This window comes from Xyrauchen texanus, chromosome 4 (genome assembly GCF_025860055.1).
Source record: "Xyrauchen texanus isolate HMW12.3.18 chromosome 4, RBS_HiC_50CHRs, whole genome shotgun sequence".
Taxonomy (NCBI): domain Eukaryota; kingdom Metazoa; phylum Chordata; class Actinopteri; order Cypriniformes; family Catostomidae; genus Xyrauchen; species Xyrauchen texanus.
The window spans coordinates 21,166,205-21,179,898 of NC_068279.1; positions in this window are offsets into that span (position 1 = coordinate 21,166,205).

Genomic DNA, 13,694 nt, shown 5'->3' on the forward strand with positions numbered 1-13,694 from the left:
TGGATAAATGCCAATATTTCCTTAAAGGTATTGTTCGCCCAAAAATGACATTTCTGTTATTATTTACTTGCAGTCATGTCGTTCCAAATGCATAAGATTTTCCTTCTTCTATGGAAAACAAAAGGAGATGATATGAAGAATGTTCATGCTGCTGGCTTCCATACAATAAAAGTAGATGCAGCAACCTGGTCTCATAGAATGAATGTTACTCTACATACATTTCTACATTTTGCTGCATTGTCCTGGTGAAATGAACTCTAGATGCACAACAACAACTGTGTGGTGTAATCGTTGTCACACAAATCATGAGTACAATTGGTGATTTAATTTTTTTTTAAATTTCACTCTTTTACCCCCATTATGAACATTCATAATCACAACCATATAGAGCCTTTAAGGCTTTATCCTTACAGGAACAAATAGGGGCACCTTTCTCCCATCGCGATCTTGCAAGCTCTGTGCGGGGGCAGCCGATCAGGTACCCAGAGACTGTTGCCCCTAGATCCGCTACTGGCTCACATAAATTTCATGAGACTAGGCTGGACCAAGGGCCATCATTTACAGTAGGTTACCTGACAAAACATTTCCTTTTAGTTTATATTAAAGTTATATTTCAGGTTCAATACAACAAGTTAGGTTTAATCGAAATACATTTCAAACACTTCTACAGATTTGTGGTATAATGTTGATTTAGACTCTTCCCTACTTAAAAACAAAAAACTAAACTAGGGGTTACAGTGAGGCAATGGAAGTGAATGTGGCCAATTTTTGGAGGGTTTAAAGGCAGAAATGTGAAGCTTATTCATTTATTAAAGCACTTCAATTAACATTTCCATTAAAACTCATGTATTATTTGGGCTGTTAATTTGTTTAAATCTTCATTTTATAGTTTAGGGTTTGTGGTCTTACGTTGTCATGGCAATGATGTTGTAAAATTGCACATAACGCTACACAGAAAAGGTTAGTAAGTAATTTTATCAAATTAAAGCATATTAGCATGCATATTCATTATGTCTAGTAACTGTACTTTTGAAATAGTGAGCATTTTAATATTTATGGACTGGCTCCACTCACTTCCATTCTAAGTGCCTAACTGTATTTTATTTTTAAAGAAAGTCAAAATTGGAAGATAATTTTTGAAGTAATCAATGCTATGCCACATTGTATTGAACCCAGAATATTCCTGTAACATCCCGAGTTTCAACCACTAGGAATGGAGTCTAAAGTTGTAGGCAGTGGTGGCTCAGTGGTTGAGGCTCAGGGTTACTGACCAGAAGGTCGGGGGTTCAAGCCCCAGCACCACCAAGATGCCACTGTTGTGTCCTTGAGCAAGGCACTTAACTCCAGGTTGCTCCAGGGGGATTGTCCCTGTAATAAGTGCACTGTAAGTCGCTTTGGATAAAAGCGTCTGCCAAATGCATAAATGTAAATGTAAGTTGGATAGCGATGGATGCTGCTTGATGGGACATACTAGTTTTTAGCTTTGTAAGGGATGGGGCATGCAGGGATATTTAGTAATGCTCCAGTTTCTTGATGGTTAGGGGTATGGCATCAGGATGGCTTGTTTAAGAGCATGACTATTAATTAAAGTCATGTGGATCTTTTGTCAAAGTTTATGATGTTTTGCAATATTCAAACCATGGAAAAAGGGGTTGTATTAGGCAAACCTAATTGAGACTTGTTGTGATACATCCTTAATAATGCTGTCTCTCTGTAAGATCTGTTTTATGGAGCCTATTCTGAGACTGATGACGAAATGAAAAATAACTGAATTTATTATAGAGAGTTTAAAATATTCCTCTCTGGCTGCATGCTGTCTCAGTGGACAGCCATCGTCCAGCTAGCAGTCCTACTGATGCCCTTCTTCCTGTATCGTGGAGCCTCAGAGCTGTGTGGTAGATAATATGTTATCATTTCTCAGGCTACAATATGTTTAAAAAGATACATTGGGGCTTCTTGTTAAACACATGCATGTCGGAAGTGATAACAAGGTCAGTGTTTGGTCTGCCATGTATTTGTCCTGAAAGTGCAAATAAAGGAATCATGCAATAAACAGTGTTTTAGAAATTCTGATAACATTCTTGAAACTGATAAGTTCAAAATAGACACACACACACACACACACACACACATTCTAATAAGTGTTCTTTCACTACTTGCTTGCATACACACTCCCACAGATGATCTACAATTAGGAGCATATGCATTGGCGGTTTAGGAAGCACCTGCTCTGGGGAAGGCATTCCATGAATTCCACTGGGAAGATATATGTGTTAGAGAACATCTATTTCAAAGCCAAGACCAAATAGCTCATTCAGACATGATGAAAATATGGTTTCATGAGCCAAGTTATTTTGTACTTGCCACGACACCCTACTGAAGTTGTCTTCTACTCAGTGGAAACACAAGTTTTATCTATGGACCTGCTGGCTCTGTGCTGGTACATTTTGTTCAGGAGCTCTCTCTGTTTTTTAAGGAGCAAAAAAACTTTTTCTGCAAGTTAGAGGAGATGGATTGCATAGAGACACACTTTGAGCTGAACGGAGGCAAAACGCAGTAACTTTGCCATCTCTGAAACAGAGAAAAATGGATTTAAACTTACTTGATTTTACATTTTGTTTGATAGATTTCAAATGGCATAATTCTGGTTGGTCCTGTGACAGACGAGCAACTGCCTTGGAGATTAATGTGAATGTTGATAGCCTTCTTTGGGTATTAGGCGTCCTTGTTCAGGATTATTGTTGAAACAGCTGATCTCAGATGAGTTGAATCCTTTCGTCATAGCTCCTTGGACAAACGCTTCCTGTTTTGTCATTCAGACAGACTCCTGGACTCGTAAACACACACACAAAAAAACAAGCTGTTTTTCATTTCCTCTACTCTCTCATGTTGTGGAGAATAATTCTTGCCAAGACCATACACATGAATGTGGATAAGTCACTGAATACAATATTTAGTTGAGCCACTCAAGCCAGGCCACTCATTTTGAGACCACAAGGATGCAGAGTGGCAAATAAAAATAGAACTTTTGTCAGGAGAATCTTACAGATGGCTGTAGGCTGTCTTCTGTCTTCTTCTGCTATGGCTCAAATTACTTTGTCACTTTTGTTTTCTTTCCCTGGATCTGTATTCAGTCATTTATATATAAGATTAATAAGTGAATTTGAAACTTGCTGGTAACTGAACATCACTCAGATGGCTAAAAGTGTATTTGTTGCCTCTAGATTCTGTCTATAAAGCATGTAAAACTGAAATGAAGCCTGCCAAGTAATTATTACCATTTCTGCCTTTATAGCTGAAGTCTCGCTTTTGACTCAATTTATGTTATATATATATGGGTGGTTGACTTGATTGATGGTGTTCATGAGTCCACAAACTTTTGGCCATATAGTCATGTGGCTCTTTTGTCAAAGTTTATGCTGTTTTGCAATATTCAACCCATGGAAAAAGGGGTTGTATTAGGCAAACCTAATAGAGACTTGTGATGCATCCTTAATAATGCTGTCTCTCTGTAAGATCTGTTTTATGGAGCCTATTCTGAGGCTGATGACAAAAAGAAAAATAACTGAATTCATTATAGAGAGTTTAAAATATGTCTCTCTTTAGGGCTAAATGTATAACAGAAAGTATATATCTTTGGACCTGTGACTGGTCACCTTTTGTTTCTCACCATTTATATATATATATATATATATATATATACATTTTTGTTTGCCTTTACTAGTTTGTTTAATGTGGTTTTGTGCTGTGACAAATGCATTTTTTAAAGTACAAATATTCCACATAGTCCAATTATATGAGGTCATAAAAACTGCTTGCAAAATAATTGCAAATTAATTAGCAAAGTGATGTTTAAAATAGTTTTAATGGAGTACAACAGGTCACACTGCAGGGCATGTCACTTCCCAAAAGTATTTACTGTGAACTACCCATATACGGTCATGTAATTTATAAGCTTCGTATGCAGACAAAAAGGCTAACATGGGCACAAAGATATATACACACCAACACACACACATATTTTTGTTAATGTTTTTGGATCCGAGGGTGCATCTAGACTCTGTTATGCAGGAAGGTAAAGACCATGCCACAGCTGACCTTCATGACCTTTGACTCTCTCATCCCTGCTGTTTTAGGATGTAAGTGTGACCACATCAAGGAGGGGTTCAATAGGCAAGAATGTCAGACATGAATAAAAAAAAAACAGCATGACACATACATAAAACAATATATGGTCAAAGCAAGTATGAAAACATGGACACACATACACATACAGTACACAAGAGTTGTTTTTCATAGACTATTAAATGAATAGACTGTTTGTGAGATTACAGCCAATTTACTCAGTTTCACTTTCTAACACTTAAAAGTGGATATGTGCAGTTATTTATATAAGGAGTTCTAGCTACTTGTTCCAACTCAACAATTACTTTCACTTGATTAACATAACGTAGTCAGACTGATTTAGTCACATTAAATACATTTTAATTAAACAGATTTTTGAGATTGAGTTTGAAAGAGTTCTACCCACCCCCGGACATATGGGTATAAAGGAAGGGAAATGCATCTGTTCATTCAGGATTTTTCCTGAGGAGCTGACAATGAGGTTCGGCCTTAACAGTGGCTCGGTTCAGCGATGTGGCCGGGAGGACACAACGTCTCGTTCCCTCCATCGGGGAATGGAGGTTACAACAGTAACCTAGACGTTCCTTGTAAGTCGCTCACTTTGATGTTGTGTCGAAGAAGCCACACTAGGGGTCCAATTTTAATCACGTCATGCGCTGAACCGTGTACGTGCGCTGCTGACACAGGTGCGGGCAGGCAGTTGCTTGCCAAAACGACAGGCCGTGTCAGACTGTACGTACCCTTCCACGACGCCCATAAGATCGTCATAACGTTCTGGTTCCCTACACCCCGATATGGGGGGAACAAGGCGACGTGCCAAGCATGCGAGCAAGCCGCGCCATTTCTCTCTCTGTGTTTCTCGCATAGAGTTAAAGCGCAGGGGCCATCTTAATGTTATCATACGCATTTCAGGGGGGAAAGACCCTGCGGAGACCACACCTGCCCAGGCTGGGGAGGTAAAGGGTGGTGGAATACATCACATGGGATTTTAGGTTGCATGTGGAGAATGGCGCGGTGGTAGATCCTACCTCAGTGGGAGGGAGAAGTTGCTACAAACACGGCGACCGGGGGGCAGTGAGGACTGCCCAAGGGAGACGCGGGTCCGGTCGCAAGGGGACCATACCATGGAAAATACACACGGGGGGAAGAGTCCACACGGGGACCCGACCTGTGTAGCACCTATTCCAGTACAGAGTAATTTGAGTACTCGTAGTGGGTCTGGTTTGGGAATTCCTCCGCTGAATTCGCGGACTAGAGGGCTAGGGAGGAGTCATTCAGGGAGCCGAGTTAGTGGGATCTCCTGGGATAAGAGTGCACGATATTACCTCAGTGGAGGGAAAGGGCGTTAGGTGCAAGCGGTACACCCAGTAAGTTGTTACCGCGTTACCGAGTTCTACCGGCTCGGACCTGAGAAAACACAGGATGAAACCGACTCAACCCTGAGATTATAAAATCTCGTAAAGGTATTGGGTGTTGCCCAACCCGCTGCTCTGCATATGTCTGCTAAGGAGGTGCCTTTGGCCAGTGCCCACGAGGATGCCACACTTCTCGTCGAGTGTGCTCGAACCCGCAAGGGGGTGGGCACAGCCTGGGTGTGATAGGCCAATGTTATGGCGTCAATCACCCAGTGGGAAAGCCTCTGTTTGGAGACAGCGTTCCCTTTCCACTGTCCACCAAAGCAGACAAAGAGCTGCTCAGAACGTCTAAAGCTCTGTGTGTTGTCCAAATAGATAAGCAAAGCACGTACTGGACACAGCAACAAAGGGGCTGGGTCTGCCTCCTCCCGGGGCAGCGCTTGCAGGTTCACTACCTGGTCTCTGAAGTGAGTCGTAAGAACCTTGGTCACGTAGCCTGGTCGTGGTCTTAGGGTGACTCGAGTGTCTGCCGGACCGAACTCTAGGCAGGTGTCGCTGACAAAGAACGCTTGCAGGTCCCCGACCCTCTTGATGGAGACGAGTGTGATCAGGAGGGCCATCTTAAGGGAGAGGGCCTTGAGTTCAACTGATTCTAGTGGCTCGAAGGGGGGTCTCTGAAGGCCCAAGAGGACCACTGAGAGATCCCAGGAGGGGAACAGGCTTGGCCGGGAAGGGTTCAACCTCCGGGTGCCTCTAAGGAACCTCATAACCAATAAAAGCCTCTACTAGATTATTGCTTGAATATAACCAGTTAATTTATATGTAACCGCATGAAAAAAAAATTCATATCACCTGACAAAACATTTACAGTGTATTTACCCTGCACTCTGCTGTAAACACAGACGTGCATTAAAAAAAAAAAACAAGCAAACAGCTCCAAGCTCTGTGTTCTTTTATTTTTCGAAGCTGCTTAGTTCAGATATATCAAATCTGACATCTCTTTCCCCAGACTGAGGTGTCTGCATTTCTACTGGAAGACACTAAATTTAGCCTGGAGAAGAAGAGAGAGATACATAGATTCTTTTAAAGCTGAGTTTAATAATGCATCAAGCATCTCCGTCCCATGCGAGTCTCAAAGCAGCGAGGCAGCTCTGTCATGGCAATGTGTCTGTCACTCCTTCCAATCCAGTCTGCCTCAGCCCACATTTGCACACAGTGTCACTGAGACTGTCCTTCTCTAACACTGCACCAGTCTCAACCATTGTCACCACCACAGTCGTACTCACAGTGTGTGTTCTGAATTCTGATTTCCAGCTTTATATTTGAATGGCACCATTCAGATTCAAGATGCAGTAAACCACTGAAGGAAGCAAAAACAAAGAAAGTTTCAGACATTTATGAGAAGTAATCTCTATTTTTCCTCTGAACATATGTCATATGTATACATTTCTTCACATGGGGGGATTTATTAAAAATGTATTGTGCCTGCTGGTAGCATCATTTACTAGTTTTAGCTCCCAAATCACTAAAGGAAGCATCTGAACTTGCTCTTAAAAATGTAGAATATGTGCTCATCTATACTGTGCATCTCCACTCTTCTCCATCAACTAATTATCATTTAAGGATTTACAAATTCAATAAAAAAAATATTCTGCAGAAAGCAGGCCTGTTAATTGTGAACAGTGCTGACAGTTGCGAATAAGGCACAATCTGTAATAAGCCTAATTTACCAGTTTGATCTAATGAAAATTGTTATTGTGGCAACTTTTTTTGCAAAACAAATTTACGTGCTTCATTACAAGTTTTGCTGCAGTTTCCCAGTGAAATGTTGCTGGTGCTTTAATCCGATGAGGTTTTGAATTTGAATGTTAGGTGGAGGTTTTAATGAGTAATACATGCGTCCCTAATTTAAAACTTTAACCTGAACCTAACCGACAGTATCCAGAAAGCAAATGCGACATGAAAAGCACATATTCTGAAGACACAATGTAATTTCGTGTCACTTCTGACACTTTTATTTCACGTGTCATCTTGTGTGCTTGGCTAGGCTTAAAACTCTGTCTAATGTCTTACACTCTATCGAGTGAGTTACCATGCAAGCTAATCATATTGGAATAAGTGTACAGTAAATGTAGGTGGGTCTGTAATACAAGCATTAAGATGTATCGCTTTTCAAATGATGCATTGGAACAAAAGTGTTTCGACATCATATCAAAGCAGCATGTGAGTAATAGAGTGAAAAATTTGTGTTTATAAAGCATAATCAGCTGTTGTACTGATTTATGTGAAAGCACAGGTGTTGAATTGCTTAAAGCTTTAATTTCACTAGGAAACTGCAGTGAAGCAAAGAATGCACCACGTAAAACATAGTTTGCACAAATGTAGTTATTGTAAGATTCATTTCTGAAACATGGTTGTACTTAGATTCAATTTTAAAGAGAAGAAAAATGCTCCTGAAGATGTTTCCAAAACATTTCACCAATCTAACCTCCAATCTAACATCCATACTGTGTCAGGCAATTCCATTGTATGGCCTTCCTCTCTCTTCTACCTTTCTGACATTGTTTTTGTCTCACAGTCCCTAGTAGAAGCACTAGGGAGAACTACTTTGAAATCATAATCCCTTGGATGAATGGTAGGGGGGATGATCGATAAAGCTATAATGAAAGTTTATGTGAATGATGCATGCACACAGGGAATGTTTTATGTGTGAGTTTTTGGGGGAGGGTGTTTCTGTGCTTGATGCATACATGCAGGTGTGTGTGTGTGTGTGTGTGTGTGTGTGTGTGTGTGTGTGTGTGTGTGTGTGTGTGTGTGTGTGTGTGTGTGTGTGTGTGTGTGTGTGTGTGTGTGTGTGTGTGTGTTTATGTGCAGTTTCTGTGCCAAATGACTGCAATTTAACACTTAAACACTTTAACTTAAATAAAGCTCTCTTAAAAATGGCAACTACACTCTGATGTTTTTCCAAAATAAAGAAAAGTGGAGTGCGGTAATTTAGCCCATTACAAATTATTTCATTGTGACATAAACTGTAATAAGTTCCAAAGTGTCCTCCACTTAGTAATGGAATGAAGGCACAGTGTAAAGCCCCGTACACACATGCAGCGACTTTATTGCTTGATGTCTCTGTACTATAAAGTCTATCGTGGGTGTTTCTACTGCTGTTGCTCTAACGTTATTTGTGGACTGCATGTCTGGCCTTGACTTTTGAAAATCTGATCACAAATAAGGTATTTTGCCAATAAAAGATATCACTCTAATTTGAGAATAATGTAGTTTTCTTGTCCCTAAAATTGCATATTCTGTAGGGGAGAGTGTTTGTATATGACCTACAGCAGTGCTCAATGCATACAATTATTAGTAAGATGAACAATCTATCAATGTATTAATAAAATTTACTCAGACTGCCAACAGTTTTTTTTCCATGCATCGTTTTATTTTATCCATGAATGTGGTTACAGACGAATCATATAGAACAGTAAAATCGCTAACAGAAACTTCTCTGCCTTGCCTGCACTCGACTCCGTCATTATATCAAAGGACTTATGACCAGGGGTGGAAAGAGTACTGAAAAATACTACTCAAGTAAAAGTACTGTTACTTCTTAAAAAATGTAGTTTGAGTAGAGTAAAAGTACCTGTCCTAAAAATTACTTAAGTAAGTGTAAAAGAGTAGCTCATTTAAAAGTACTCATGCTGCTCATGCAAAACTCTATGCTGCAGTTTGAAAATGTAGCACACATACCATAATTTACATTCCCTTCTATTGCTGTTTGCTAGAAAGAATAAAAAAATACAGGTATTTTATAGGTGTTTGTGATTGACAACTTTTAAAATACATCACTTATCAATGATATGGTAAACACTACATGAAGCTGATTTAAAAAAAATAAATACATTATTACAGAAATTAAAAGATGAAATGTTTTTTTCAATATCATAATGTATGAAACAATTACATTAAAATCAGTTTATGTGCAGGGTCCAAATTTCCATTAATGCCGACTGAGACGCATAAAACATGTTCAAAACAATGCAAGGAATGCAACAACAACAAAAAACACTAAAAAAGCAAGGTCACTTGGCGCGTTATGTCCCACACAATAGAAGCAGTAGAGAAGTTTTTGGGGGGGCCACATTGGGCTTTAAAGGAATAATTTACACAAAAATTAAAATTCTCTCATTAATTAGTCACCCTTATGCCATCCCGAATGAGTATGACTTTCTTCATCAGAACACAAATTAAGATTTTTGAAGAATGTCTCAGCTCTTTTGGTCCGTACAATGCAAGTGAATGGGTGCCAAAATTTTGAAGCTCCAAAAATCACATCAAGTCAGCAGAAAAGTAGCATGTGACTTCAGTGGTTAAATCCATGTCTTCGGAAGAGATATGATAGGTTGAGAAACAGATCAATATTTAAGTACATTTTTACTATAAATTCTCCTGCCTGCTCAGTCAGTCTCCACTTTAACTTTCACTTACTTCTTTTGTTTTTGGTGATTCAAATTCTTCACTCATCTACTAGGCAGGGAGAAGCATTTCTAGCAAAAATTTACTTAAATATTGATCTTTATCTCACCAACACCTTTCATATAACTTTTGAAGTCATGGATTAAACCACTGGAGTCATATGGATTATTTTTGTGCTGCTTTTATGTGCTTTTTGGAGCGTCAACATTTTGGCATCCGTTCAATTGTATTGTATGGACCTACAGAGCTGAAATATTCTTCTAAATATCTTAATTTGTGTTGCTAAAGAAAGAAAGTCATAGACATCTGGGATGGCATGAGGGCAAATGATCAGAGAATTTGAATTTTTGATGGAACTATTTCTTTAAGTAGCACACGGGGGACCTCAAAGTCCTCCTTTTGAGATACAATGTTCCACATTTAGTTCTTGCATCTTTTAAGCCCAGCAATTGTTGTATTCTCATTCTAATGCATGATGCACAATTTTCTGAAGTTTGTGACTGGTGGAATTTTCTCCCAGAAGTATTGCTCTGCAAATGTTGATACTTTTCTTTCAGGCATTAGAGAAAGCTTGATAAAGGCTAAGCATAATTATAAATTATTTTATCATCCCCGGAGGAGCCACAGACCCCGCACTCCATCTGCTCATCGTCCTGGGCGTCCCCCTACGGTGGCAACACCAGCTCCGCCACAGCCAGCCCCTCGGGGCCGGTCTCTGCGTGGAGCTTTCTGCAGGCCCCCGACGCCTCATAACTCACAGCTGGCCGCCAGGAACCCCAAGAAGGCTTCGAAGCGCCCCTGAGACGGGCAGACCCAGGACTCAAAGATCCCTATTTCCCTGGGCCCTATTTCCGGTCTCCCCCGCCGTCATTATCACGAATGCCGGCCACCGGTTCTCTTTGGCAGGTACAGCGCCCTGGATCTGGGCCTCCCACTTCCGCGTGCCCAGCCATGGCACAAACCCACCCCCAATGTGATGGTCTCCATGGGCTACGAGGACAAAGATCTTCCTCCCCCGTCCCAGACTGTTCTGGGAGTTGTCACAAGGAGCTAGGTAAGTGCTTTGATGTCTCTAGACTCAGCACCTCAGGCTCCACCCCGTCGCGAGGCCCCGTCCGCTGGAATGTCCGACGCGATAGTTCCTTTGGTCCCTCTTGCACAGAGCTTGGGGCCATGGTTTGTGCCCCCAAACCCCTCGCACTGGATGATCAGAACCGTCTCAGCGTTTGGGGCTTTGGGTCAACTGGGAAAAGAGCAAGCTTGCCCCGGTTCAGAGCATCTCTTTTCTCGGTATGGAGTTAGACTATGTCTCAACGACAGCGCGCCTCACCAACGAGTGCACGCAGTTAGTGTTGCACGGTCCGCATGTGTTCAGAAATAATACGCTAGTCTCACTGAAATCCTTTCAGAGGCTCCTGGGGCATATGGCATCCTTAGCGACGGTTACGCTGCTTGGGTTGATGCATATGAGAGCACTTCAGCACTGGCCACAGACCCGAGTCACGGCACATACCGCATTCTCATCATGCAGGCTTGTCGCCGTCTATTCAGCCCCTGGTCAGACCTAGCATTCCTATGGGCAGGAGTTCCCCTAGGCCAGGTCCCCAGGCACGTCATGGTTACAACAGATGCCTCCCAGCGTGGCTGGGGCGCCATGTGCAACGGGCACTCAGTCGCCGGCCCTTGGACTGCACATCAACTGCCTCGAGTTGCTGCCGGTACTACTTGCCCTGAGGAGGCTATTGCCATTGATCCGGGGCAAGCATGTGTTGGTCCGGACTGACAATACAGCAACGATTGTGTACATCAACCACTAAGGCGGCTTACGCTCTCGTCGAATGTCACAACTCGCTCGTCATCACCTTCTTTGGAGTCAGTGGTCTCAAGTCTCTGTGGACAACTCACATCCCGTGCCACCTCAACAGCGGACACGCTGTCGTGGCAGGTTACGCTCAGGGGAGTGTGGAGACTCCACCCTCGGGCAGTCCTGCTGATCTGGAGTCGATTTGGCCAAGCATAAGTAGACCTGTTTGCTTCTCCAGAATCCTCCCACTGCCTGCTTTGGTACTCTCTGACCGTCTATCCCCTAGGCACAGATGCCCTGGCACGCAGCTGGCCCCTGCGGCTACGCAAATATGCGTTGCCCCCATTGAGCCTACTTGCAAAGACTTTGTGAAAAGTCCGGTAGGATGAGAAGCATATCCTCTTAGTGGCCCCTTACTGGCCCTCCCGGACTTGGTTCTCGGACCTCATGCTCCATGTGACAGCCCCCCCTTGTCTGCTTCGGTGGACAGAGGAAAGGAAGCGCTGTCTCCAAACAGAGGATTGCGCACTGGGTTATCGACGCCATCACTATGGCCATCACCCAGCATGTGCTGTCCTCTGCTGGCCTGCAAGCCCACTCTACCAGGGGTGTTGCGGCTTCTTTGGCGTTGTCCCACAGTGCCTCTCTAGCAGATATCTGTAGAGCTGCGGGCTGGGCAACACCTAACACCTTTGTAAGGTTTTATAACCTCAGGGTTATGCCAGTTTCATCCCATGTGTTATCAGGTGACATAAACTGGTAAGTTCGGGTCAGCTGGCTGGGTGTACCTCTTGTGCATAGCGCCTTTCCCCTCCCTGAGGCGAAGACATGCTCTCTTTCCCAGTGGTGCTCACAAAAGAGTGAACCCTGGATGTTCTTCCTCCTTAGCCCAGCTGCCACCGAGTCTTCGGAGAGGTTCGGCGCCGCCCCAGTACGTGCTTCACTTAGGCCCCCGTACTGAGTTAAGTGCTCCACGTGTGCTGGTTGTCTCCTTTGGTAACCCTGTGTGATGAATATTCTGCAAAATGGTTTCCCAGCTGGTAAACTGCATCTTCCTTGGGCAGAGAGCCCTCTCTCCCTGGTCACCGTGTTTGTATTAACTCCTCCCCTCCTTGGGTAGGACCTACCTTGGTGCCGCTCCGCACGACATGCGTCCGCTTCGACCCGGTAAGACCGTGTGTTGAATTCCACTTAGAAGTCCAAAACCTGAGTGTGTGTTTGCAAGCAGCACTCCTTTTATACCCGTATGTCTGGGGGAGTGGCATGCAAATTCCACACGCCAATTCTCATTGGCCTTTTCTTAAAGATCAAAGATGTCTGGGCTCCCAAGTGTGACCTCTAGTGTCAACTCATCAACACAACTTCTCATTGTGTCGATGATGTAAGGAGGTTACATCAGTAACCATGACGTTATTTACACGGGAAATATACTGTTTATAAAATTAACTTTTATTACGTATCACGTTTTAATGGGGATAGAATTTATTACAGCTGACAGTTATGTGAGCAAACAAGGTTTTGACATCAACTGTAATAAGATCAATCCAAAATGCATGGCTTTTTAACACTTTTGTGTCAAATTTGAAGGCTGTTTATTGGATCAATACAGGTAAACGTCATATTACGCGACTAAGCATTACTTTACGGAGAGCTTGCAACCTACTAGCTAAGTCTTGCCTTAAGAACAGGTGGTGCAACCAAATTAAGCACTGACTTAGTTACAAACTAACTAGTAGTTACTAAGCCCTTAGTGTGAATTTTGTGTCCCATCTTACGTAAGACCTTACGTACCTTACGAGACAAGATCGCAATGCATCTATTTGCAGTGCAGTGTGGGCCAAAATGTTTTGTCTTTTGTAGTTACTCATCTGTGACTATGTATTTGCATTCTGCATAGTGGCAAAACATAGCGAAAGAAGTTGCATAGAAAAGAGAAACGT